General features: G+C 43.7%; 1 non-coding gene across 1 annotated transcript; it reads right to left on the minus strand.

The window, feature by feature from the left end:
* Positions 1-7324: 7324 nt before the first annotated feature.
* On the minus strand, positions 7325-7406 carry trnas-gcu (transfer RNA serine (anticodon GCU)). Its single transcript has one exon. It is a non-coding gene; the product is annotated as a tRNA-Ser (tRNA).
* Between the last annotated feature and the right edge of the window lie 16997 nt (positions 7407-24403).

A 24403-nucleotide genomic window follows, 5' to 3' on the forward strand; every position in this document is an offset into this window, starting at 1 on the left:
GGCTTAGAGCCGGTACCAACAGGCTCAGGGCCTGCTCGGGAAGGACTTTCCTGTTGACACAACAGCTCCAATATTCCAGGAAGACACCGGCAGCAGCAGGGGTCAACTTTCAGAGGGAGTTAAGACATTTTAAATGTTGTATTTTGTTTCTTAATCGTATGTAAGTTTTTAGCATGGCCTATTCAGAGTTCTTAAATTTACATCTGACTTTCTATTAACAAGATTGAAGTGCTTTTAAAAGATCTCTAAATATATATGACTTTTTATCAAAGATTTACCTGGCTTCTTTGTAAAGACTTGAGTAAGATTGAAGTGACTTTTAAAAACTACATCTTATCCTTTAAAATCAGGCTTACATGTAGATGACATTGGAAGATGGCTTCAGAATAACTTAGACTATCTTTCTAACGGGTACTGCAACAGCCTAAGTCCTACTTTAAGCAAAAGCTGGTGAATTACAAAGAAACAATGTATTGAACATTTTATAAACTGTTGATGCAGATGGGATTCAAATTCATACATGTAAAACAGAAGGAATGAATAATCCATCACCTTAACCTCTCAAACACCTCATCACCCAACTTTGTGCCAGCAACCTATCACATGTCTTTTTTGCCTCTATGGAAATTTGGGCAGGACGGTCACCTTCAGCTCAGATCCTGACTGTGCAGCCAGATGTGCAATGATGGAAATGTAGCTTCTGTAAGTAAGTGAAATTTCCATCACATCAGGTCATGGCCTATTGTGAATGGAGTGGTGTGAAACATTTCCAGACCATGTCCAACACGTTTCAACTCAGTGTGAAATCCCACCACGGAAAGACTGGAACATACAATCATTTGATCACATCATGATTAACATCACTCAGACACCTGAACCATGAGGTCACTGACGAAGTCATGATGACTTCTAATTTCTCATGAAATGACAACTGAACTCACTGACTGGAAGAATTGCTTTAACTCCACATGATCAGAAAGGCACAGCCTCAGACCGACTGGGACGATGAATATTAATTGAATAATTTCTGTGTGAGGAATGTTCCAGCATCATAAACCAGTGGAACGTGCTGACTGAGCTGTGTCTTCATCTCTTCTGGGCAGTCGGACAGTTCACCCTTCATTCTGCTCTGATTCACTTTCCCAAAGCGGATCTACAGATTCTCAAATCTGGAGACTGGGTTTTCTTGTTAGGTTCCTTTCGCTTTTTCTTGCTCCTGAATGACAATATATGCTAAACCTCGGATCAACCCTCCCCTTTGCGTCGTGTTATAGTCTTGGTTAAAAGAGATAAAAAACGACAGAAACACTCTGAAACAGACAACACGGTCACACTTTCCTTCAGTGAGATTAATGCTGAGCTGCTTTCCAGGTTAAATGCAACTGCAAACACATTGCTCTCAAAGAAATTGTAGGGGATTGAGTTGCCGTTGAAATATTAGCACTGAACATCTGTACAAGCAGGAACAGCCATTTCAAACTCACATCCTTCACAAAGGCAACCACTGAGCTGTTTTCTTTTGTGTGAATGAAATTCACAAGAAAAGTTAAAGTTCACAAGATAATGGATGTAAATGATTGATAGCTAAACTTTTGAAGCAAGGATATGAATCCAAGATTTTCTGATTATTAGACAAACACTCGAACCAATTAAGTTACTGAGCCAGATCACAAGTGCTGTGACAACGAAGGGCAGAGGAGGTCACTCTTTATTCTCATCCCACTTCTCCACAGGTCGCAACATCGATGTGAACTTTACCCACATACTGATACAGTCAATCAAATACTCTATTTTTCCCAGAATAGAAGACACTGACCAGGTTTCTTTAATGAACAACAAAATTATCCTTTTATTGTCGAACAAGTTTTAACTAGTCATTAAGTAAAGCATAAACATACAGGTGGAAATTTTAAAAGCTCCTTTTTCACCTTTACCAACTTTTAAAGTCCTTTTTTAAATCTTCGAGCCACATGCACACACACACACTGGATAGCTGAAAAAATAAAAAGTTTTTTTTTTCCATTCAGCACTCTGTTACAGACAAAAAAACCTCTTGGGCTGTTTATTTGTTCTTTTTTGAAGAAATCATCAGATGAGATATGTTGCTCCAAAACTGGAATACAGTCTAATTTCCGAGTATACATAGACAGGTGCTGGGGTATTTTAGATCAGTTCTTTTCAGAAGGCATTGAGAATTAATTTTAGCAGGCCTTCTTCAAAGACATGCGACAAGATGCATTAACTCAGTGGACTTCTCAGGGTCTTTTAAAGATTTTCTGGAAAACAAACTGGGTTGTGGTCTTCTCTCCTTCCTTGAAGATTCTTCAGGCTAACTTTATCAGCTGCTCACTCCAGCAGGTAAAACACACTGACTGCTACAAGCAAAGTTTTGAGTTTTCTGCTGTCTTAGGTTTGCGCTGCTGCTGCCAAGCTTGTCCAATTAAGGGGCATGACTGACTTCTCTGTCCACATTTCTCCCTGTTACCAGGGTTTCTGTTCTATATTTAACTTGAATCATGTGACAACCAGTAAACTTAGTTGCCAAATTGGTTCTTTTGGTGCCCTCTTGAAAAAGAACTGGTCCTACATATATCCAGTTTGATTATGACTTCTTCAAAAAATATTTTAAAGGAAACAGAATCCCTTCCATAACATCATGTACTTTCCCTGAGCTACAGGTTATTGCAAGTCTCTCTGGCTGTGTTTATTTTAGGTGATTTTGTACTCAGGTTCTTTCTGAATCCATGTGTTTGCAGATCTTTGTGAGTGAGAGATGTGGTAATATGTTTAAAAGATTTCCCTGTAAATTATTCATATCTCCATGTTTTCCCGAACTTTGTACAGACACATTAATATGGGAATCACACACATCAGGCCATCAAACCTGTCTGCTAAACATTGAAAGGTGACAGTGTTTATTGTGACGGGGTTCCATTTATCAAGACACATCTTGATGATTCACACATGTAAAAATTTGTATATTATGTTCATGACATAATGACATAAATAAACATTTCCTTGCATTTGCCATGTTTGGTGAACATTTTCTCTGCTAATGCCCCCTGAATATATTAGAGAACATGGTGACGAGGTTGAGATAAAAGTCTGTAAATATAGGCAGCAAACAGCAGCAGGGACTGCAGTGAACAAGATTTACGTGACATATTTGTGCTTATATTGGTGGGTGAAATAAGATACTAAACACACAAAATCCTACATTTGAGCTCGCTTATAAGATTGCTCTGTCCATGGAGATAGCATCAAAGGATGCTCAGGAATTTTGTCCGATGCCAGTGATAGTAACACACTTCAGGGGAACTTAAAAAAAACTGGTAAAATGGGCTTTCACATAACAGATGAAATTTTACACAGAGAAGTGTGAAGTGATACAATTTGGAAGGAAGAATGCCATATAAATGAAACGTTACAATTCTAAACTGGGTGCAGGAGCAGAGAGACAATGTACACCAATGTTAGAAGGATTGAAAAGGTAACTAAGAGCAAACAGGACACTTGGCTTTATTAATAGAGGCATAGAGTAAAAGCATATAAGTTATGCTAAACCTTTATAGAATACTGGGAATGAATGGCCTCTTCCTGTACCTCCACAGAAAGCTTCCATTCCAGGTTTACACACACTCATCAGGATCACTCTCCACAGATCCTGCCACTCCAGGCTCGGACACCCACTTCAGGATCACTCTCCATAGATCCTGCCACTCCAAGCTCGGACACCCACTTCAGGATCACTCTCCATACATCCCAGCACTATGGGCTCGGAGACCCTCTTCAGAATTCCTAAATCTCCAGACATGGACATCCTTTGAGGACCACTCTCCACAGATTCTGCCCTCCAGGTTCAGACACCCTTTTCAGAATCACTCTCCATACATCACGCCACTCCACACACGGATATCTCCCTCAGGGTCAGATCAAAGAATGTTGCTTGTCACATATCAACTCAAGCCTGAATGTTGTTCAGGTCTTGCTGCTTGCAGGTACAGATTGCTTCAGTATCTGATGAGTTGTGAATCATCAGCGAACATTCCCACTTCTCACTTATGTTGAAGAGAAAGCCATCAATGAAACAGCTGAGGATGCTTGGGCCTGGGGCACTGCCCTGAGAAACTAAGTATCCAGTCATGAATGGTGGAGGACAATTAAATAACGAACCAGATGAGGAGTCTCCAAAAACATCCCTGTCCTCAATGTTGGTGGAGCCAAGCACGTTAGTGCAAAAGGTGAAGCTGAAGCATTTGAAACCATCTTCAGTCAGAAATTGCTCAGTGGATGATTCATCTCGGCCTCTTGAGGTCCCCAGCATCACAGCTTCCAGTTTTCAGCCAATTCGCTTCACTCCACATAATGGCAAGAAACAGCTGAAGGCACTCGATACAGCAAAGACTATAGGCCCTAACAACATCCCGGCTCTAGTACTGAAGACTTGTGCTCCAAAACTAGCTGCGCTCTCAGCCAAGCTGTTCCAGTAGAGCTGCAACACGGGCTTCTACTTGACAATGTGGAAAATTGCCCAACTGTGCCCTCTCCTTAAAAAAAATGCAGGACAAATCCAATCTGACCAATTGCCGCCCCATCAGTCTACTCCCAATCATCAGCAAAGTGATGGAAGATGTCACCAACAGTGCTTAAAGCACCTCACACTTAACAATAATCTGCTCATCGATGCTCAGTTTAGGTTCTGGCAGGGTCTCTCAGCTCCAGGAAATAATTTGCCAGATAGAGTAGAATGTGGGAAAATGTGAGGTTATCCACTTTGGTAGGAAGAATAGAACAGCATAATATTATTTAAATTGTGAGAGATTACAGAATGCTGCGGTGTAGAAGGATCTGGGTGTCCATGTACGTGAATCACAAAAAGTTACCATGCAGGTACAGCAAATAATTAGGAAGGCAAATGGAATGTTACCCTTTATTGCAAGGAGGATGGAGTATAAAAGTAGAGAAGTTTTGCTACAAATTTACATGGTGCTGGTGAAACCACACCTGGAGTACTGTGTGCAGTTTTGGTTTCCTTATTTAAGGAGGGATATACTTGCATAGGAGGCAGTTCAGAGAAGGTTCATTGGATTGATTCCTGTGATGAAGGTGTTGTCTGATGAGGAAAGTTGAGCAGGTTGGACCGATACTCATTGGAGCTGAGAAAAATGAAAGGAGAACATATTGAGACATATAAGATTCTGAGGGGACTTGATAGGGATGCTGAGAGGATGTTTCCCCTCGTGGTGGAATCTAGAACTAGGGGACATAGCTTCAGATTCAGGGGTTTTTCATTAAAGAAGGAATTTCTTCTCTCAGAGGGTCATTAATCTTTGGAATTCTTTACCGCAGAGAGCAGTGGAGGCTGGGTCATAGAATGTCTTCAAGATTTTTATCTACAAGAGAGCCAAGGGTTATGTGGGCAGGCAAGAATGTGGGGTTGAGGTCATGATCAGGTCAGCCATGATCCTATTGAATGGCGGAGCAAGCTCGAGGGGCCAAATGGCCTACTCCTGCTACTAGTTCTTCTGATCTTCTGTTCGTATGATCTCATTGCAGCTTGGTCCAAACAGAGACAAAAGAGCGGAATTCCAGAGGAGAGGTGAGAGTGATTGCCCTTGAGTGAGTGTGGCATCAAGGATTCCATGCAAAATTGAAGTCACTGGGAATCAGGGGGAAAACTCTCCACTTGATGGAGTTGTACCTCGCACAAAACAAAATGTTGTGGTTAGAGGAGGCCAATCATCTCAGCCCAGGACATTGCCTCAGTACTTTCTCAGGGTCGTGTCCTAGACCCAAACATCCCAGCTGTTTCACTGACGACTTTCTCTTCAACATAAGTCAGAAGTGGGAATGTTAGATGATGACTCACAACTCTTCAGATACTGAAGCAGTCTGTGCCTGCAAGCAGCAAGACCTGAACAACATTCAGGCTTGAGCTGATAAGTGACAAGCAAGCTTCTGGCCACACAAGTGCCAAGCAGTGAACATCTCCAATGAGAGAGAAAAAAATCTACCTTTGGATATTCAGAAGCATTATCATCGTTAAATCCCCCACCATCAGCATCTTGACCAGAAACGTAACTGGCCCAGTCACATCTTTGCTGTGGCTATAAGCGCAGGTCAGAGATTACGAATTCTGCAGCAAGTATCTCACCTCCTGACACCCCAAATCCTGTCCACCATCTACAAGGCACAAGTCAGGAGTGTGATGGAATACATCCCACTCAACAAGACTCAAGAAGCTCAACACCATCCAGGACAAAGCAGCGCACTTGATCGGCACCTAACCCACCACCGTTAACATTTAATCCCTCCACAAACAATAAACAGTGGCTGCAGTGTGTACCATCTCCATATGCACTGCAGCAACTCGCCAAATATCCTTCAGCAGCACCTTCCAAACTCGTGACCACTACCACCTCGAAGGACAAGGGCAGCAGATGCATGGGAACTCACTACCTGCAGGTTCCCCTCCAAGTCACTCACCATCCTGACTTGGAACGATATCGCCATTTCTTCACTGTTGTTGGGTCACAATCCTGGAACTCCCTCCCCAATAGCACTGTAGGTCTTCCTGCACCATATGGACTGCATCAGTTCAAGAAGGCAGCTCTCCACCACCTTCTCAACGGCAATAGGAATGGGTAAAAAATGCTAGCCTTATCAGCGATACTCACACCCAAGAATGAATAAAAACCAAATCACTCTCCACAGATTCCCCACAATCTGGGCTTGGACATTTACTTCAGGAGCACAGAGCTTTCTATCACTGCAACATGAGTTCCAATCTTCAGATTCTGTTCACTTTTCACATTATTTTCGACCAGTCCACTAGCTTTTATTAATTCAGTATTCGGGTCTCTGCTCCTCCGCCGTTTCCAACATCTCACCTCTTGCAAAAAAACACTCTGATCTATCGTAGGTAGTAGATGACCCCTCATTTTAAACTCCATCTGCCAAAGCATTGCTCACTCACTTAATCTATCAAGAAGATTTGAAAATAAATTTCTTGCCAAAGGATAATTTTCTGCATCTGCTCCCTCGCCATTTGCTTTTCCCACTTGTCTTTCACTTGGTGCAAATCCAGAGAAAGCAAAGATGGAAGGAAGGAGGGGAGGAAAAATACTGCTCCGTTTCGTGATCCCTATTTGATCTTCATTCCAGTGAAGTTTGGGTGAAGAATTCCAATTGTCTGTCTCAATTTTAATAAAGTATAACAAATTCAGGAGTCACTGTCTGGACATTGACAAGAACAGGTTTTGAGGCTGACTTTGCACATCAACTCCCCCAACATAAACAATACACTAAATAGTTCATAAACTAGCGACAAGGATGGAATTCGAACCCACGTGTGCAAAGCACAATGGATTAGCAGTCTATCGCCTTAACCTCTCGGCCACCTTGTCAGTTGCACAAGCATAGCTGTCAACTTCAACACAGCTTCTGGCGGTGCAGCCAGCTGTGTCATGATGGAAATATATCTTCTGTCCGGAAATAAAGTTGGGAGTGGAGTGTTTTTAGTTTTAGTTTTAGAGATACAGCACTGAAACAGGCCCTTCGGCCCACCGAGTCTGTGCCGACCATCAACCACCCATTTATACTAATCCTGCACTACTCCCCTATTCCTATCACATCCCCACCTGTCCCTATATATTCCCCTACCACCTACCTATACTGGGGCAATTTATAATGGCCAATTAACCTATCAACCTGCAAGTCTTTGGCATGTGGGAGGAAACCGGAGCACCGTGTGAAACATTTCCAGACCATGTCCAACACGTTTCTACTCAGTGTGAAAACCCACCACGAAAAGACTGGAACATACAATCATTTCATCACATCATGATTAACAACACTCAGACACCTGAACCATTAGGTCACTGACGAAGTCATGATGACCGAATTTCTCATGAAATGACAACTGAACTAACTGACTGGAAGAATTGCTTTAACTCCACATGATCAGAGAGACACAGCCTCAGGCCGACTTGTCGGGTGGGGTAAGCAGATATCACTGCTTCTGATCTTCACCAGAACAGAGAGTGAGGTGCAACATTGATCATCAAACAGACTGTGAGAGAATACAACAGAATAAAACACATGGAGAGACACTGTGGAATAACAAATCGATTTGATTGGAATGTTGAAATTTTGATTGGAATGGGTAAAACACCAGAAACAGCTGACTAAATTGGGATTCTCATCATTATATTGATCTGGGAAAGAAAAGATAAACTGATGGAAAGAAGAGACGAAGGAAGAAAAGAAAGGATGGAACTGTTCAATTTTTTCAGTTTTTTCACTCGCCCATCAAAGCTGATAAAAAAAGTTGCAAATAACAGAGAATTTCACCAAAAAGGGAGATTAAATGTTGATGAAACCTTGGATCGAAGGATGCCCCAACAGATCACCTGTTTAACTGTCTCCCCACTTGGGGATTTCAATCAGTGAGCAATATTGTTCTCTGCTTTTTTTGTTAATTGGTCCCAGAACTGTCACTTGGAATTGATATCTGTGTTCCGAATCCTGAATAATAAAATTGTGAGTTTCTCGATATTTTCTGGACACAGTTCCTGCTGAAAGAACTAAGCACTCTTTTCTAATTTACACAATATGAGATACTCACTCACCAAGCCTGCGAAGCTAGCATCCTTGGTGCTGCTCTCTCTTCTCCCAAACTTCATCTCATGTGACTGTTACATCATCACTCTGACAGTGGGAGGGGTTGATCCCACTATTTTCAGCATTAACCCTTTACATCCTTACACCACACTGTCTGTCCAAAAAAAGTGGGTGGAGGGAACTTCCTTCATTTATCAAAACACCAACAACAGCACAGTGGCGCAATGGTTAGCACCACAGCCTCACAACTCCAGCGACCAGGATTCAGTTCTGGGTACTGCCTGTGTGGAGTTTGCAAGTTCTCCCTGTGTCTGTGTGGGATTCCGCCAGGTGCTCTGGTTTCCTCCCACCTCCAAAAGACTTGCAGGTTGATAGGTAAATTAGCCATTGTAAATTGTCCCTAGTGTAGGTACGTGGTAGGAGAATGGTGGGGATGTGGTAGAGAATATGGGATTAATGTAGGATTAGTATAAATGGGTGGTTGCTGGTTGGCACAGACTCGGTGGGCCGAAGGGCCTGTTTCAGTGCTGTATCTCTAAATAAGAAAAGTAAAATAAAAGCTACCAGTCGTAAATCAACTCAAACCCATTAGAGAGATAGAGGGAGACTGTCAGAGAACTTCCTGCATCCAGTCCTGACCCTGTCACACTCAGCAGCTTCTCACCCAGACCCCACTCTCATCAACACTGTACATTGTTACCGAGACCCTTCAAATACTGTTTATAAAAGGTAGAAAAATTCAAACTTCATCACAGCTAGATTGAATAGAACAAAGTTTAATATCTTCTCTTCGTCACTCGGTAACCACATGAAACAGTCCTTAAATCAGTAGCATAAATTATCAGCTGTAAGAATGTTTGTCATTGGGTTGAATCATTTCTGTGTGAGGAATGTTCCAGCATCATAAACCAGGGGAACGTGCTGACTGAGCTGTGTCTTCATCTCTTCTGGACAGTTCACCCTTCATTCTGCTCTGATTCACTTTCCCAAAGCGGATCTACAGATTCTCAAATCTGGAGACTGGGTTTTCTTATTTTGTTCCTTTTGATTTTTCTTGCTCCTGAATGATAATATATTCCAACCTCGGATCAACCTTGCCCTGTGTCCGTGTCTCGGTTAAAAGCGACAAATAACGGCACCAACATTCTGAAACAGACAACACGGTCACATTCTGCTTCAGTGAGATTAATGATGAGGCAGTTTCCGTGTTGAATGCGATTGTGTACAAATTTCGCTCAAGGAAATTGTGAGTGACCAAGTATTTGCACTGAATTTCTGTGCAAGAAGGGACAGTTTCAAACAGCCATTCCCAAATCACTTCCTTCACAAAGACAAAGACTGTGCTGTCTTAATGTGTGACTCAACTTCACAAATAAATTTGAATTCGAAGTTCAGGAGAAGACAGAGATGTGAATGATTGACAGTGCAATCTTTAAATCATAATTTTCCGTTTCTTCGTTGAAGTGAGGCTCAACCCTAAGCCACTAGAGATCGCGGAGAGCTACAAACTTGGATCCAGAAATCAGAAAAGTAGTGAAACAGTTGGTGAGTACATTGTGACACTGAAGAATTTATCACCATATTGCAACATTGGCACATTCTTAGACCGTACATTATGAGACAGATTTGTGCTTATATTGGTGGATGAGGAAAGATACTAAACACACAAAATCCCAATTTGAGCTCGTGTGTAAGATTGCTCTTTCCACGGAGATAGCATCAAAGAATGCTCGTGAATGTCGTCCCATGCCAGTGACAGTAACACACTTCAGAGGAACTTAAACACACTGGTAAAATGGGCTTTCACACAACAGATAAAATTTTACACAGAGAATTGTGAAGTGATACAGTTTAGGAGGAAGAATGAGACAATTTACACCAATCTTTTTTGATCAAGGTTTGAAAAGATTGCTAAGAGCAAACAGGACACTTGGCTTTATTAATAGAGGCATAGAGTAAAAGCAAATAAGTTATGCTAAACCTTTATAAAACACTGGGGATGAATGGCCGACTCCTGCACCTCCACGGAAAGCTTCCACTCCAGGCTCGCGCACCCTCTTCAGGATCACTCCCGCCTCTCCACGCACGGATATCTCCCTCAGGATCAGAGCACAGCTCCACAGTCCTGCCACATCCAGTCGTGAATGGTGGCGGATAATGAAATAACTAACAAGATGAGGAGGCTCCAAAAACATTCACATCCTCAATGATGGTGATGCTAAACACGTCAGTGCAAAAGATGAAGCTGAAGCATTTGCAAATGAAAGGAAAGGCTGAGGGACTTGAGGTTGTTTTCCTTGGAGAGAAGGAGGAGGAGAGGTGACTTAATAGAGACATATAAGATAATCAGAGGGTTAGATAGGGTGGATAGTGAGCGTCTTTTTCCTCGGATGGTGATGGCAAACACGAGGGGACATAGCTTCAAGTTGAGGGGTGATAGATATAGGACAGATGTGAGAGGTAGTTTCTTTACTCAGAGAGTAGTAAGGGCGTGGAATGCCCTGCCTGCAGCAGTAGTAGATTCGCCAACTTTAAGGGCATTTAAGTGGACATTGGATAGACACATGGATGAAAATGGAACAGTGTAGGTCAGATGGTTTCACAGCTCGGCGCAACATCGAGGGCCGAAGGGCCTGATCTGCGCTGTAATATTCTAATTCTAATTCTAATTCTAACCATCTTCAGTCAGAAATATTAAGTGGATTTGATCTGTGCTAATTTCAGCTCCTCATGCTCGCTGGTGCCTTGGTTCTCTGGTGCTAATTTCAGAGTAAATCATGCAGCTTGACAATTGGAGCCAAAGAAAAAGACACAGGAGAGGTTGAAAGTGCCAGTACCTGGGATCGAACCAAGAACTGTTAGTACAGCACAAACTCAACAAAGGTTTTTCAACAACACACGAAAGCCACCATTCTGGCACTGCTTTGGAAGACAATATATACATTAAAGTGTTTGTAAAAAGTTACAGAACACAACATGTCAGTAATATTCCCCATTGTTTTCTCAGTACTGATGGATTGTGAAGTGGGAGACAGCCAGAAGGCCCACTGTGCCACACTGACCCTGAGCTGTGAGTGAAATTAGATAAAGTTCAATCTTTAGCAGAGAGATTCTGGAGAGAGGTAAGAGTCCTGAATCAAGGAAAGACTTTCTGACACAATAAAAGCAAAATACTGCAGATGCTGGAAATCTGAAATAAAAACAAAAAGTGCTGGAAATACTCAATAGCTCTGGCAGCATCTGTGGTGAGAGAAACAGAGTTAACGTTTCTGGTCTGTGACATTTCATCAGAACTGACACTGGTTAGAAAAGAATTAGGTTTTAAACAAGTGAAGGGGAGGGGCATGTGGGAGAGAACAAAGGGGAAGGTGTTTGATAGGGCAGAGGGCATTAGAGATAAAATAACAAAGCTGTCCTGGGACAAAGTCAAAGAGTGTGTTAATGCTTGTGGTTGCCTGACACCAGTCATACTCTGATGTTATTGAACACAATGTTCAATCCACAAGGCTGTAGAGTGCCGAATCAAAAGGTTGGGTGCTGCTCCTCGAGCTTGGGTTGATTTTCACTGCAACACTGGAGCAGGCCAAAGACAGAAATGTTGACATGAGAGCAGGGGGTAGTGTTGAAATGGCAAGCAACCAGAAGCTCAGGGTCATGCTTTCGGCCTGAGCAGAGGTGTTCCACCTAATCTGCGTTTGGTCTCCCCAGTTTAGAGGAGACCGCATTGTGAGCAGTGAATACAGTATACATAATTGAAAGAAGTACAAGTAAATAGCTGCTTCACCTGAAAGGAGTGTTTGGGGCTTTAGATAATGAGCAGAGAGGAGGGAAAAGGGCAGGTATTATATCTCCTGTGATTGCATGGGAAGGTGCCTTGGGAAGGGGACGAGGTGTCAGGGTAATGGAGGAGTGGACCAGGGTGTCGCGGAGGGAACAATCCCTTCAGAATGTTGACAGAGGAGGGGAGGATGCGTTTGGTGGTGGCATCACGCTGGAGGTGGCGGAAATGGTGGAGGATGATCGTTTGGCTGTGGAGGCAGGTGGGGTGGAAAGTGAGGACAAGGGGAACCCTGTCGCAGTTCTGGGAGGAAGGGGAAGGGGGAAGGCAGAGGTTGAGGGTCCTGTCAACTGCACTGGGAGGGGGCGGGGCGGGGGTGTAGTTGAAATCTGGTGATGTTGTTGAATTTAATTTCAAACACTCCTTGAACTCTCTGCTGATGAAGACTGAAAAAGGGAAGAACAACCACACAACAAGGGTCTCAAATCCAAGACCCTGAGATTAAAAGTCTCATGCTCTACCAACTGAGCTAACAAGGCCTGATACAGTACTTCTACTCTGTCTGTTATTGGACGGATGCAGCTGTTGGCGCCACCCTAAGGGCGGGAATTTGTTCCACCAACCATGAAGCAGCTTCCCATCAATTCCCCAGATTATCAGTAAATCCACTTCCAGAAGCCCCAAAGTGTGATATATTCCTCTCACTCATCAATAATAAAATTGAAATATTTTTACCTTCCAAATGCTGCCATCTATTTTGTCAGTATTTATTTCTCTCTCCTTTATACTTAGTTCATGCATTTCTTCAGAATTTTCTTTCCAATTATTTCTGAGGGAAGAAATGAACAGATCTGGTAGCTCAAAACTGGGCATCCATGAGGCACTGTGGGTCATCAGCAGCAGCAGAATTGTATTTAAACACAATATGTTACCTCATGGCCTGGCATATCCCTCACTCGGCCATTACCATCAAGCCAAGGGACCAATATTGGTTCAATGAAGTGTGCAGGAGGGCATGTCAGGAGCAGCACCAAGCAGACCTAAAAATGAGTGAAGCTACAACACAGGATTACTTGCATGTCATATAGCAGAAGCAGCATGCAATAGACAGAGCTGAGTGATCTCACAACCAACTGATCAGATCATAGCTCTGCAGTCCTGCCACATCCAGTCCTGAATGGTGGTGGATAATTAAACAATTAACAGGAGGACGAGTCTCCACAAATATCCCCATCCTTAATGATAGGGGAGATCAGTATATCAGTGCAAAATACAAGGTTGAATCATTTGCAACCATCTTCAGCCAGAAGTGCCAAGTAGATGATCCATCTCGGCCTCCTCCTGAAGTCTCCAGCATCACAGGTGCCAATCTTCAGCTAAATCCACTTCACTCCACATGCTATCAAAAAATGGCTGAAGGCTCTGGATACTGACAACATCCTGGCTGCAGTGCTGAAGACTTGTGCTCCAGAACTAGCCACGCCGCCCGCCAAGCTACAACACTGGCAACTACCCAGCAATGTGGAAAATTGCCCAGGTATGTTTTGTATACAAAAGGCAGGACAAATCCAACCTGGTCAATTCCTCCCCGATCAGCCTCCTCTTGATCATCAGTAAAGTGATGGAATGTGTCGTTGACAGTGCTATCAAGCAGCACATGCACAGCAATAATCCACTCACCAATGCTCATTTTGGGTTCTGCCAGGGCCACTTAGTTCCTGACCTCATTATGGCCTTGGCCCAAATATGGACAGAAGAGCTGAATTCAGGAGTTGAGGGGAGGTAACAGTGACTGCTCTTGCCAAGGGCATCAAGGAGCCCTTGCAAAATTGAAGTCAATGGCAATCAAGGAGAAAAATCTCCACTGGTTGGAGTCATACCTTGTGCAAAGGAATATGGTGCTGGTTGTTGGTGGCGAATCATCTCAAAACCAGACATCGCTCAGGAGTTCCTCAGGGTAGTGTCCTAGGCCCCAACCGCCTTCAGTTGCTTCATCAATAAACTTCCTTCCATCATCAGGTCAGAAGTGGAAATGTTCACTGATGATTGCAAAATGTTCAGTTGCATTCATAACTCCTCAGATACTGAAGCAGTCCGTGTCCATATGTTGAGAGACCTGGGCAAGATTGGGCTTGGACTGATAAGTGGCAAGTAACATGCACGCCACAAAAATGCCAGGCAATGACCATTTCCAACAAGAGTGAATCTAACCATCTCCCCTTGACATTCAATGATATTACCATTGCTGAATCCTTCACTGTCAACATCCGGGGGGTTACCAATGAGCAGAAACTGAATTGGATCAGTCATATAAATACCATAGCTACAAGAGCAGGTCAGAGGCTGGGAATTCTGCTGCAAGTATCTCACCTCCTGTCCACCATCTGCAAGGCACAAGTCAGGAGTGTGATGCAATACTCCCCACTTGCCTGGAAGAGTGGAGCTCCAACAACACCAAAGAAACTCAACACCATCCAGGACAAAGCAGATCACTTGATCAGCACTCCACCCACTACTTCAAATATTCACTTCCTGCACCACCAGTGAACAGTGGCAGCAGTGTGTACCATCTACAAGATGCACTGCAGCAACTCACCAAGCCTCCTTCGACAGCACCTTCCAAACCCCCAACCTCGACCACCAAGAAGGACATTGGATGAATGGGAACACCACCATCTGCAAGCTCCCCTCTAAGTTACACACTGTCCTGACTGGGAACTATATCACCATTCCTTCACTGTCACTGGATCAAAATCTTGGAACTCCCTTCCTAACAGCACTGTGGGTTTACGTACAACACGTGGACAGCAGCAGCTCCAAAAAGGCGGCTAACCACCACCTTCTCAAGGGCAATTAAGGATGGACAATAAAGGCTGCGTTTGCTGACAACGCAACCACCAGGTGGCACAACTCGCTTTCTCCCCCTCCTTCGCACCAGCCACTTCCACACTCCACAGTCGCTCGCTCCAGACCTCGCTGCTCCACCCCCCCTACTTCCCTGGCCGATTGTCTCCCGATCACGTCATCCCATTCTCTGGTCGTTCGCTCACTCCCCACCCCCCACCTCCCCTCCAGCTGCTACCTCAAAGCGGCGCTGCTTCCCTTCTCTCGGCCACTTGCTCCCACGTTTGTCCAGTCTCCACGCGCCGCCAGAAGAAGCAAGGTGAGCTGCAAAGTGTGACGTAGGAGCGAGTAGTGAGTGGCCTAGAGGAGGGAAGTGGCACGGCCTAGAGCTAGCGGGTGGAGCGGGGGATGGGGGGCAGAGAGCAAGCGGCCATAGAGCTGGACGACGCGAGTGGGGAACAATTGTCCAGGGGAGCATCGAGGTGTGGAGCGAGCGGCTGAGGGGAGGAAGCGTCGAGGCCTGGAGCGAGTTGCCGAGGGGGGAGATCTCCAGCTTCAAAGTCTCCTGCTCAGCCGCTTCCTCCAGCTGAGTGAGGGGCTGGATACCCGATGACGCTTTAGCGCACATGTGCAAAGATGGACCAGGCGCGGAAATGCGATGATGTTGGTGCTGCGCAATGACATCATCCGACGCCTGTGCCACTTAATCCTGGCAAGATGTAGCTGTGCCTATGCACAGCTTGGCACCGTCCGATGATGTCAGCGGGCCGCTGCGTTGACAGGAATCATATTGTGTCAGCAAGGCCCACATCCCATGAAAGAATAAAAAAGAGATTTACCACAATGGTAGCAGGGTGAGGGATTTCAGTTATGTGGAGAGATTGGAGAAGCTGGGGTTGTTCTCCTCGCAGCAGAGAAAATTCAGAAGAGATTTGACACATTTGTTCAGTCATGAAGTTCTTCAATAGTTTAAATAAGGAGAAACTGTTTCCAGTGGTAAAAGGGTCAGAAAGCAGAGGACACAGATATCAGGTGATTGGCAGAAGCACCAGAGATGACATGAAGAACCATTGTTTACACAGTTATGTGTTGTGATAAAGAAAGAAAAGACTTGCGTTTATATAGCACCTTTACTGACCACTGGACATACCAAAGCACTTTATGAACAATGAAATACTTTTGAAGTGTAATCACTGTTGTAATGTCAGAAATGCAGCAGCTGATACCCACAAACAGCAATGTGATAATGACCAACTGATCTGATTGAGGGGCAAATATTGATCACAACACCAGGGAGAATTGCTCTTCACTTGTTTGAAATTGCAGCATGGGATCTTTTACATTCACCCAAACATGCAGACCAGGTCTTGGTTTAACATCACACCTGAAAGGCAGCACCTGCAACACCCTCAGTGCTGTACTGGAGTGTCAGCTGTGAAATTTGAACCCAGAAGCTTGTGATTTCGAGGTGAGTGTGACCAACTGAGCCACAGCTTTTACCTGAGTCTCAATCCTTCCACCAACAGTTTCTCTCTATCGGGTCTGTCACGACCCCTCATGATTGTGAACACCTCTATCAAATCTCCTCTCGAAGGAGAACAACCCCAGCTTCTCCAAGCTATCCACATAACTGAAATCCTAACCACACGTTGCAGGAAGGAATTTTTCCTCAAGTTCCTTCTGGTTTTGTGAGTCACCTTAAATCTGCAGCCTTCGGTTATTGATCGTTCAGCAGTTAGAAACAGTTCCTCAGTATTTACTCTACCTCAAACCTTCAAGGAAGCTCTGCAAAGTAACTGAAAATCAAGTTGTCAGAAGTGGGATTTAAACACATGCCTCCAGTGAAAGCTGCAACCTGAACAGAGAAGCTCAAACCGCTGAGTCACCTCAACTGTTCAGACCTTTTTGACCTCATCATCACTTCTGCAATTTGAAAGGTTCACTCAGTTCAGGAACTTGTTCAATATTGCTGGAATGCTCAGTGATTGGGATATTAACTCCCCCGGGTTTTCCTGAGCTTGTTCTCGGTGTATGGGGATGTTTGTCCTGGGCTGTGGAATCTTTCATCCCTGTAATGGACATTAACCCACTGATTGAATCTGTATTCGCTGCTTTCCGCTGGTGCTGGGTAATTGCAGAGTGTGGGGCTGGAATGTTGCTGCTTGTCCCGGCCTCACTCACTCTGGGGAAGAGTGAATAATTGATGCGTCTGTTTCTGTATCTGAAATGTGGCTTCGATCTGCTGTTTTTAACCGAGGCAGCGCTGCAGAAGGATACGTTAATAATCTCTCACTAATCAACTGTAAACAGTCAGAATGTGTAACTTTGAGCAGCGCTTTCTGCACCGTCAGGGCTGGAAAGTTGAGGGAGGGAGAGACACTGTCAGTATCTGCGTGTATACAGCACTGCACAGAGAAAGAGCCAATATACCGGGGCTGAGACACAGTGCATCTTTTCACATTTAATCACAATAATATCCACAGTCAGGAACTGAAAAGGATGAAAAACCGAATAGCAAGAGCAAAAGTAAGAATACCAGGCAATTATAGATTAGCTGATCAGCTTTCTCTGTGTTACCTGGTAGTCTACTGTTTTATATTCAATGCTCTCTCCACTGTGGCCAGGGAATGATTTCTTCTCAAGGGCTGAATATTAACAAAACTTCTTGTAATTTAAAATCTTTTAAAAGTAATTCCATGGAGCGAATGGGGCAAAGTCAAATAACTGCACCAATTATAGGAGAGCTGGTTAGTGATGACGTGGATGTGTCTGCAGTGTGCATGACCAGACTGTTTCCATAGATTCACGATGAATGTTCCATCCTTTATTTATAACAGTAAAACTGATAGTGGACAATGGCTATTCTGGTTGCAGCAACCTGAAGATTTAACTCATTAACACCCTACTTTCGGGTAATTTAGAAAGCACAACATGCAGCTCTGTCAGTTAGTGTGCTTGTTTGTTAACCCACAATTTGATCGTTCAAGCACATAAATGGATGAGGCTTTATTAACTTAAGCTCTTCTACATCTGCTATATTACTCTTGCTGTTGATTTTTCAAAGATAAGGTTAATCAAGTCTTTCTTTGTGAAATCCATGCTGACTGTGTTTTATTATTTTTCATTTCCATCTGTATTTTCTACTTCGGAGGATTACAGGATATTATCATTTTTTTATTCATTCATGGGAGGTGGGTGTCGCTGGCTAGGCCAGCATTTATTATACATCCCTAATTGCCTTGAGAAGGTGGTGCTGAGCTGCCCTCTTGAACCATTGCAGTCCATGTGCTGCTGTTATGAAGAGAGTTCCAGGATTTTGACCCAGCAACAGTGAAGGAACGGTGATACAGTTACAATTCAGGCTGGTGTGTGGCTTGGAGGGGAACTTGCAGGTTGTGGTGTTCCCATGCATCTGCTGCCCTTGTCCTTCGAGGTGATAAAGGTCGCGGGTTTGGAAGGTGCTATCTAAGGAGCCTTGGCGCATTGCTGCAGTGCATCTTGTGGATGGCACACACTACTGCCACTGTGTGCCAGTGATGGAGGGCATGAATGTTGTAAATGGGGTGCCAATCAAGTGGGCTGCTTTGTCCTGTTGAGTTTCTTGAGTATTGTTGGAGCTGCACCCAGCCGGACAAGTGGAGAGTATTCCATCACATCCCTGACTTGTGGACAGGTTTTGGGGAGTCAGGAGGTGAGTTACTTGCCGCAGGATTCCTCGTCTCTGACCTGCTCTTGTAGCCATAATATTTATATGGCTACTGCAGTTCAGTTGGTGCTCAATGGTCACCCCAGGTTGTTGAGAGTGGGGGATTCAGCGATGGTAATGTGGAAGTGAGCAGAAAGACATGGCACTATGCTTAATGGGAAATATAGCCAAGTTAGGAATAGTAGCTTTGCTAAGCTTTGATTTTAAGTGGCAGAAACCACAATGAAATAGTTGAAAGTAAAAGCAGAGAGTGTGAGATTGTAAAGACTAGCCAACACTGGTAATTGCAAGGACATCGGTTCTTTTATGGCCTGATTGTGTGACTCCCTGTGGTTTGAAACAAATGGACTTCTGTGAAACATGCTGTCCATCCCTGTGTGAGTGATGATAAGGAATATAGGGCCCTCGTATATGATACGACTACTGCTTGGTGTTACTGCAGGCTGCAACTTGATAAAGATAACAGGATCACAGGACTCATGACAATTGTGTGAAGCGAAACCAGAATGTTGTTTCTCATACCTCTGCTTTTGCTAATTATCTTGCTTGTCTGTTTAATTTTATCTTGCTGATGCAAAAGAATATTATGTTAGTAACAAGTATGTATCGAGAATAGAGGGTACTGTTAACCTCAGTGACAAAGGTACTCCACGTTATCACCTGGTTGAAATTTAAATTGTACTGCACTGATTGGTTAAACAAGGGGGTGTAGCATGAATCTTAATGTATAAACAGTAGTATCTGTATCACGAACAACACTTACTCTGGTGGACCCGACAGACTCTGGGGTGGAGTCAGTGTCGTTGCATTAGAGTAAGTCAGCTGGCTAAATGCGCAAATAAAGTAATTGATTTTACCGACACATCCGACTCGGTATATTTACTGAACCAGACTGAAGGCAAAAAGAACTCAGATTTACAGTAATGCCATTGAATGTCAAAGGGAGATGGTTCGATTCTCTCTTGTTTGGGATTGTTATTTTCTGGCACTTGTGTGGTGGGAATCTTATACATCTTTATTGTAGGGTACTCTATTGTACTGTTGAGTGACGACACTTGAAAAGTCCTTCCTTCATTGGCTGTAAAAGGCTTTGCAATGTCCTGTGGTCGTGAAATGCAAGTCTTGCCTTTTCCATTGTTATCAGAGTCATTGTGATCAAAAGATAGGATTCATGAGCACAAAGTTTAAATCAATTTTAATTAAAATAATGTAAAAGCATCTATATTTTTGCACTGTACTTAATAATCTCCATCTTCCTATCCTTACCAAGTACAATGTCTTTGACCCTGAAATTGATTCCACAATCGCAGTCCCTCAGACAATTTCAGCTCAGTTCCGATGAAAGGTCTGAAAAGTTAACTCTGTCTCTCTCTCCACAGATGCTGCCAGACCTGCTGAGTATTTCCAGCATTTTCTGTTTTTATTTCAGATTTCCAGTATCTGCAGTATTTTGCTTCTGTGTTACTTTGAAAGTTAAAACTGACCCACCTGTTTACAGTTCACACTGGGGTCTCCCATGAAATGATTCTGTATAATGTTGATGGAATGAATACAGACTCTGAGCACAGAGCTTCCTGTGGGGAAATGGGGAGATGAAAACCAGCAGACTCTGCAGGAATTTTCACTGGGAGCACAAATTCACAAAATCTACCTTTTATATATCGATTCATTTTGATTGTCCTTCTGGAAAATTATTTTGAAACAATTTAAACATCAAACCACAGCTCCATGACTGGGTCAATTATGAGGTGATCCTCTGACAGGTCATGTGACAGCTGGAGCCACAAGACATCAGAACCAGATTTGTGACTGGATTAAAATCCGGAATCCTGTCATAATGGCTTTTCAAATAAAGTTGTTGCTGTTTGAAAACACAGCAGTTAAACTTTCTGCCTGACCATGAGGGGAGCGAGGGAGAAATTTACAAAACTAAATCCTTTTACAAAATAGTTCAAAAACCATTCACTGAGAAATTATGTGAGGACTCATATGCAGTACAGAAACAAGCAGAATACAGGAAGTGCAGAGGAGAGCTGAAAAAGGAAAAGAGATCAGCAAGATGTATGACAAAAGATTAGCAGGTCACATAACTGGGAACACTGAAGTCTTTTACCAACATATGGACAGTCAATGAAAGGGTGGGTCAATTAGGAGATCCTGTGGAGGCAGAGGGTGTGGCTGAGGCACTAATTAAGTACATTTCATCTGTCATCACAAAACAAACGGATGCTGCAAATGTCACTGTAAAGGAGGAGGAAGTGGAGAATTTGGAGGGGATGAAAATAGATAAAGAGGAGACAATTACAAGGTTAGCAGTGCTCATAGTAGAAAAGTCACCAGGTCAGGATGGGCTGCATCCCGGGTTGCTGAGGGAAGTAAGGGTGGAAATAGCGGAGACTCAAACAACAATCTTTCAATCCTCCTTGAATATGGGAATGATGCCAGAGGACTGGAGGATGGAGGTAAGCTTGGGTAGTTCGATCTTAGTTTAACTTGACCATTTTTATAATGTATCCATTGTCATAACTAACAACGTTAAGAAAGCCATTTGATAATGAACACATGACCAAAGGAACCATTTTGTGTTCAGTCCTAACGTTTATATCCTGTGTAATTAATGAGTAGCTACCCATCCTGAAACAGATGATTGTAAAAGTAATGAACCTTGATTGAGTTATAACTAATGAATCAATAATCATTTTAGAGAGAATGGGTTTTCATTTAAAGTTTGTTCAATCTAATTACTGTGAGTTTCTATGTCTTTGTGGGAAAGGGCAGTTTCAGCTAAATTTATTCAAACAATGGACCTTTCTAGGACCCCTGAAAAAACCCATGGTATGGTACATCGTGACCTTCAAGAGTCTCGATTTAATGAATAGGAAACTTGTTTCAGATCAGATTGGGAGACAGTGTGAAACCACTCCATTGTACTCATATCTGAGATTCTGAGGACAGGTGGCTGTTAGTGGAAGACATCATTAAGAACTAATTAAATGTACCTCGCAACAGCTAGGACCAATTATTATTTTTAAAGGTGGTGTGATGGCCATCCAGGGGTTAAAAGTAGGGAGCTTGTAAGGTTTCAGTGTGCAGGAACACTAGAAAACCTCAGGGGTAAAGGCTCAGATCATCAACCAAGTTCTCCACCTGATTAGGGATCTAGACTGGACAAAGAGGACCGTGACACTCTGAGACCAAGCTCGACCAGTCCCCAGAGCTGTAAAGATATATTCCCCAAGTTTGTTAAGTATAATTTTACTTTCAATTATTAAGTACTATTTTACTCTCAATAAAAGTTCTGGACTTATTAATCAAGTATCCTGTTGCTTTAATTGGTTAAAGTCATGCCCAAAGAGATTGTCTGCAATAGACTTTCCAGAACTAAAAGATAAGTCTGCAATATTACAGCCCTGTTTAAAAAGAGAGATAAACCCAGGAACTACAGACCAATTAGTCTAATGTCGGTGGTGGGGAAACTTTTAGAGACAATTATATCGGAGGAAATTAACTGTCACTTGGTAGAACATGGGCTAATAAATGACAGCCAGTACAGATTGGTTAACAGAAGATTGTGTCTGAAATAAGTAATGAATTAATTTCTTTGATGAAGTTTCAGAGAGAGTTGACGAGGGTGGTGAGGTTGATGGTACGTGTCTGGACATCAAAATTGTGTTTGAAAAGGTACCATAAACTAGACTTGGGGCAGCACAATGGCACAGTGGTTGGCACTGCAACCTCACAGCTCTCGCAACCCAGGTTCAGTTCTGGGTACTGCCTGTGCAGAGTTTGCAAGTTCTCCCTGTGACTGTGTGTGTTGCTGCTGGGTGCTCCGGTTTCCTCCCACAAGCAAAGACTGCAGGTTGATATGTAAATTGGCTGTTGTAAGTTGCCCCGAATGTAGGTAAGAGAATGGTGGGGATGTGGTCGGGAATATGGGATTAGTGTAGGATTGCTATAAATGTGTGGTGGTTGGTCAGCACAGACTCAGTGGGCCGTGGGGCCTGTTTCAGTTTTGCATCTCTCTATGACTTGCTAACAAAATTCAAGCAGATGGGATTAAAGGGGCAGTGGCAGTGTGGATCCAAAATTGGCTGCAGGGTAAAAAGTAGGGTGAATGCTTCTTTTTCAGAATGGAGGGAGTTATACAGTAATGTCCTTGTTGTTGCAATATGTTCAATGTCAGACCCCGAGCTGACCGAGGGATGAGGCAATTTGTGACGTTCCTGTGGTTGCAATATTTGCAGTGTCTGAACTTGATATGTCACAAGGACGTGGCATTTATGAGGTCCCTGTGGGGTGCTGTTTGTTTGGTGTATCACACTGACCTGTCCCAGAGAGCGGGAAGGTTGTGATGTCCTTGTGTGTTGCAATCTGTTCAGTGTCTGACTCTGATCTGTCCCAGGGATGGGGCAGTGTGTGATATCCTTGTGCATGTCATACAGGTCCACTGGTGTGTGGTTCCATCCTGATGCCAAGAAACAGAGCCCCGTCTCTGGGCAAAAGGTCTCACTTCTCAATGGGTGTCTCAAGAAGACACATTGGCGCAGTGGTTAGCACCGCAACCTCACACCTCCAGTGACCCGCGTTCGATTCTGGGTACTGCCTGTGCAGAGTTTGCAAGTTCTCCCTGTGACTGCGTGGGTTTACAGCCGGGTGCTCCGGTTTCCTCCCACAGCCAAAGACTTGCAGGTTGATAGGTAAATTGGCCATTGTAAATTGCCCCGAGTGTAGGTAGGTGGTAGGGGAATTGAGGGGATGTGGTAGGAATATGGGATTCATGTAGGATTAGTACAAATGGGTGGTTGAGGGTCAGTACAGACTCGGTGGGCTGGAAGGGCCTGTTTCAGTACTGTATCTCTAAATAAATAAATAAGAAGGCTGAGGCAGTAAACCTGGACAGTAAATCCGGAGTGGAGTCCTGGAGGCGGTTACCTGTTACTTATCAGGCAGTTTTCCAGCAACTCCTGCAGCAGAGCAGGTACCAAACAGTACTGGTTTTTCCTTTCCTTTGGACAATACGAGCAATGCTGAGAGGGGGTCCTGATGCTCCGGGTCTCCATAATGTTTGCCCAGGCCTATGACCTGAAGTGGACACTCCAGCTTCGTTGTTAAACATGAGCACAACCCGGGAATAAACAGTTACTGATTATAAGCTCTCATTCAACTGGTGTAGAGTATGAGCGCCAGGGGTTACTTCGGACAGTGGCAGAGCTGATAGTGTCTTATTGGATAGCTACCATTCACTCCAAGCTGGGCAGCCCCCAGTCAGTTAGGTGCTGTGAAGCCACGACCTGCTTGCTTCAATGGGTGCTTGGAGCTTAGAGAGTCATCTCTCAACAGACGGATTGATAATCTATGCACCAAGAAAAACAAGCTCAACAAAGAAGACACCAGTCCTTCGCATCACAAGCTGGAATGTAAGGACCATGTGTCCTGGCCTTACCGACAATCTT

The sequence above is a fragment of the Heterodontus francisci genome, unplaced genomic scaffold, assembly GCF_036365525.1.
Source record: "Heterodontus francisci isolate sHetFra1 unplaced genomic scaffold, sHetFra1.hap1 HAP1_SCAFFOLD_300, whole genome shotgun sequence".
Taxonomy (NCBI): domain Eukaryota; kingdom Metazoa; phylum Chordata; class Chondrichthyes; order Heterodontiformes; family Heterodontidae; genus Heterodontus; species Heterodontus francisci.